The sequence below is a fragment of the Fusarium falciforme genome, chromosome 7 (assembly GCF_026873545.1).
Source record: "Fusarium falciforme chromosome 7, complete sequence".
Lineage (NCBI taxonomy): Eukaryota > Fungi > Ascomycota > Sordariomycetes > Hypocreales > Nectriaceae > Fusarium > Fusarium falciforme.
In genome coordinates this window covers 1,919-6,586 of record NC_070550.1, presented here as the reverse complement: position 1 = coordinate 6,586, position 4,668 = coordinate 1,919, and the positions used below count along the sequence as shown (strand labels likewise).

General features: G+C 60.5%; 1 pseudogene across 1 annotated transcript, besides 1 other annotated feature; it reads left to right on the top strand.

Moving 5' to 3' along the window:
• NCS54_00873300 lies at positions 1-4,429 on the top strand (annotated as a pseudogene). Its single transcript has 3 exons — positions 1-2,251; positions 2,380-3,338; positions 3,515-4,429.
• Positions 1-4,429: a sequence feature.
• Positions 4,430-4,668: the final 239 nt, after the last annotated feature.

Here is a 4,668-nt window from a genome sequence, read left to right as displayed (position 1 = left end):
ATGGCCCGAGGGCGTCCCACAGACTCGCCCGGCGGCAACGAACCGGAGCGGCAAGAAGATACAGGAGAGTCCGCCAGCTGTGTTCATGCAGAAGCCACCAAACCGGGAGAAGGGTGGCTTATATATAATGGCGAATACCGGTCGTTGATCTGCGCCTTTCACGGCTATGCGGTCTGCAGCCTCGAGGGTCACTTGAGGGACCGTCACCCAGACATCGACCATCGGGCCCGCAGCGATATCATCCACCGCCATAAGGGTCTACAGCTGCAAGGGCCGGCATTGGAGCAGCTCGTCCAGCACGGTGCGTCAAACCCGACCCGGGCCGTCAAGGGTCTCGTCGTTCACCGGGGCTTCGCTTGCACCTGGCCGGGTTGCAGGCACCTCACGCCGAGCTGGAAGTGCCTGCGGGTTCACCTCAACGGCGAGCACAACATAAAGGGAGCCAAGGCGCAGGCGGGCCTCTGGACCGGCGTCTATCTGCAAACCTTCTTTACAGGTCCAAAGAGGGCGATTTACTACTTCTGCGTAAGAATCTCGACCAGCGGTAACGATGATGCTGTCTCGGCAGCAGGAGATCCTCCGACGCCGGTCGGCAGGGGGAGAAGAGCGACGATGGCAGACAGGCAGCAGACGCACCCGGAAGATCAGACGATGATCGCCGACATCACCCAAGGGTGGTCACTGCAGCAGGAGGAGCAGGAGAAGATGCAGAAGGTCATGGAGGAGGGGATCCTGAGGCACGAGACGACGAACTGGCTGAAGAGGACCGGCTGGTCAGCCCACTTCGCCGGGAGGAATCTGGTGGATATCCAAGCCTGCAGCAGGATGCCCGGCTGTGACGACGACGAGCTGCGACGGATGGCCACGGCTCTAGATCGTCTATTCTTCGACCGCTGCATCGGCGGGTTAAAGAGCATGCCCCTGATGACCCGCCTGCTCCTGGCCAGCCCCCACCCTCACGATGCCCACAGCCGACCGTTTGGGCCGCTGCAGGAGAAGACCAGCATGGATCGCTACCTGGTATATGTGAAGCGGTTCTTATGCTATTGCCTCAACGTGCTGTCGCTGGAGGAGGATGCGCTGTTTGCCGAACACGGCTTTCGCTTCACGCCTGCACAGAGGGCCAGCCTCGAGCTGCTCTGGGCGCATCTGCAGGACGAGGAACAGTCGGGCGAGGGGCTGCAGGAAGAGATATTGCAGATTCTGGCGGACTTCTGGATGCAGCGGCTCGACGGGGACCCTTTTGCGAGCCCGCTGTGGCACTTCGTCGGGGTGCTGGGAATCGACGGCGAGACGGGGCAGCTCCGACCTGCCCACCTATTCACCTACGTGCTTGCGGGACTCGTCTTCACGGGGCGGGCGCTGCTGGGAGAGTGGGCTATACCCACCCGGGAGCGGGCCGGGATGACGGACCTCGCGCAACGGTTCGCCCAGGTTCGAGACGCCTGGCTTTGCAAGGCGACATACTCTCCCATGGGCTATACGCTCAGCTTGCTGTTATACGGAAGGAAGATCGCGCAGGAGACTGGTAGCCGGCTGATGGTGTCCTGGAGCAAGGACGGCGAGATGATGTACTTCATGGGCAAGCCGATCCTGATGGAGAAGATTCGTCACATGGTGGCTAGGATGACGAAAGACGCCGAGGACCTGCTGTGGGGTCAGTTGATGTTCAAGGAGGGCGACGACGAGCGTTTCATCCTTCCTCTGGCCGGCATTGAGGATGACCTCACCCATACAAGACGAGGCCGGTCCTTCATCCATACCAACGACCTCGCTGGCAAGGAGGTCGAGATGCTCGAGGACCTCGTCATGGGCTCGCGGAAGACAGAGTTCCTAGATCGAGCGGGCGAGTGGAAGTGGGCGGGCATCAGGAAGTACCTGAAGCTGGTGAAGAAGTTCGAGGAGTTTCTGCTGCTCCTCTCCCACATCACCGGCGGCCAGCCCAGCCGAGGGGAAGAGATCACGGGCCTGCGCCTGGTCAACGGCATCAACAGGGACCGCAACGTCTTTGTCATCGACGGCGATGTTGTGCTCGTCACCCAGTACCACAAGTCTCTGGCCCACTTCGACTCGCCGAAGGTGATCCCCCGCTTCCTGCCGGAGAGGATCGGGCAGCTGCTCGTGATGTACATGGTCTACATCCGACCGCTGACGGATCGCTGGGAGGCGGACAGATGGGAGCTATATGGCAAGATGGCACCGCCGAGCGACTTCATCTGGCATAACGAGACGGGGCCATGGGAGAGCAGTCGTATGTCTGGGGCCATGGGGAAGTGGACCTCCCACTATATCGGCCGCAGGATCACGCTCCAAGACTGGCGCCACATCGCCATCGCCATCAGCAAGAAGCACGCTCGCGACCGGGGGCCGCTCGGGCAGACTTTGAGGACGGCGACGACGATGACGAGTCGGAGCAGTACGAGGCGCCGGACGATCTGGCTGCCTGTCACACCGGCCAGACAGCCGCCAACTACGGTGTCACGATCGATGTGCTGAAGCGCTTGACGGCCGAGTCTCTGGACATATTCGGGCAGGTGAGCCGTCGTTGGCACAAGTTCCTCGGCTGCGACGCGCAGCAGCAATCGGCCTTGGAGCCGCCGCCGTCAACTTCGTCCTCGAAGCGCAAGGGTGCGGCCGAGTCTGGCGGCGAGGAGAAGAAGTGCCACCCTCCCCGGAAGCGGGCCAAGATCGCCTCGCTCGAGAAGCTAAGGGCAGGTATGACAGCAGCAGTGGGGGACAAGAAGAAGGACGACATGATCCTGCGGGCACTCCGGGCTGTCCTGCGTGATGACGCTGCCCAGTTTCGGTCACCCCAGCAAGAAGAGGCCGTCAGGTTGGCCGCGGCGAAGCAGAGCCCGCTGGTTGCCGTGCTGCCAACGGGCGGCGGGAAGAGCTTGGTCTTCATGGTCCCGGCTATGCTGGCAGGTGCAGGCGTGACCATCGTGGTGGCTCCGTTCGCCGAGTTGAAGAGGCAGCTAGTCACACGCTGCGTCGATGCCGGCCTAGACTGCAAGTCCTGGCCCGAGGCGCGTGAATCTTGGCCCAGGGTTACGCTGGTCTCGGCCGAGGCGGCTGTCACCGATGACTTCCTGCAGTGGGCCGCTGATCTGAGTGTCAGGGGAAGGCTGGACCGAGTGGTCATTGACGAGTGCCATCTGTCATTCACTGCCGCCGAAACCTACCGCGCGAAGCTCCGGTGCCTCGTTCTCCTGCGGAGCTTGGGGTGTCCCTTCGTATTCCTCACTGGGACCCTGCCGCCGCTCCGTCAACGCGACTTCGAAGAAGCCATGCAGCTCCAGGCTCCGCTCTACATACGGGCTTCGAGCCATCGGCTGAACGTGCGGTACTCCGTCCTTCGCGTCCGTAACGGACGGGGCGTCATGGAGGTGAAGAGGCTGGTGGACGCCCGGCTCCCACGTCTAGCACCGGGGAGAAGGGGGTCATATACTGCACCAGCCACGCGAAGTGTAGAGCGCTTGCCCGGCAGCTTGGTTGCCATTACTATCACGCTCAGCGCGATGATAGCGATGCGCAGTTCCTTGCCCAGCGCGAGCAGGGCTTCCAGGCATGGGTCAACGGCGAAACACCCTACATCGTGGCTACCGCGGCTCTAGGCACGGGCCTTGATGTTGCAGGCATCGTCCATGTCATCCATCTCGAGGCCCCATTCAGCATCATCGACTACGCCCAGGAGGCGGGGCGGGGCGGGCGAGCTGGGGAGCCCGTCACCGCAGAGATAGTCGTCGAGGAGAAGGACTGGCCGGTTGAGGACCATATCCGCGACAGCTACCTAGACTTGAGCACGCGCGAGGTACGCAGTCTGATCCGGACACAAGGTTGCCGTCGCCGCCTCCTTGGCCAATGCTTGGACGGTGACCTACGGGACTGTGGAGATCTCGATGCCGTCCGATGCGATAATTGCCGCCGCGATGAGCTGTTGTGGAAGAGTGAGCTATCCTCGCAGGGTATCATAGCATCACATGCCCGCGGCAGGCGCGATGCCCTCGCTCTAGAACGTTTCGAGGCCGCCTTGGAGGAGATAGAGGAGCTTGGCAAGATGGGCTGCCGCATCTGCTGGATGTTCGATGGCGTCAAGGAGGCCGGGCACCAGTGGGGTACCTGTGGTGCCACAGCAGAGAAGGATCTGTCCTTCTCCAGCTGCATGATCTTTCAGGGTCTGGTCAACTACAAGAAGGATCCACAGGCACGTTTCTTGAGCTGCTTCTACTGTCACGTATCGCAGGAGCTCTGTCGGGACGGTTACGAGACCAAAGGAGCATCATGTCGGTGGAAGCATGCTGTAGTCCCTATGGCGTTGGCCGCCGTGACGGAGGCAGATATATGGTCGCAAGTCCAGGAGGCTGCCGGTCGAGACTTCAAAGGTCGGGATGACTATGCTGACTGGCTGGGCCGTAAGCATAGCAAGTTGGTATGCGGGCGAGAGATGACCAATGCTATGGCCGTCTTTGATCTAGTGCTCAAGTGGAGACAAACTCAAGAGCTTAGTTAATTACTATGTTTTACGCATAGTGTAATACGTTTGACTAGTTATATATAATGATATATAATGTGATGTGATAGGCAATAATAGGAAGGGAAAATAAAAATAAAAAAACAAAGGAGTATATGAGAGAGAGAGAGAGAGAGAGAGGGGGGGCTCCCACAGTA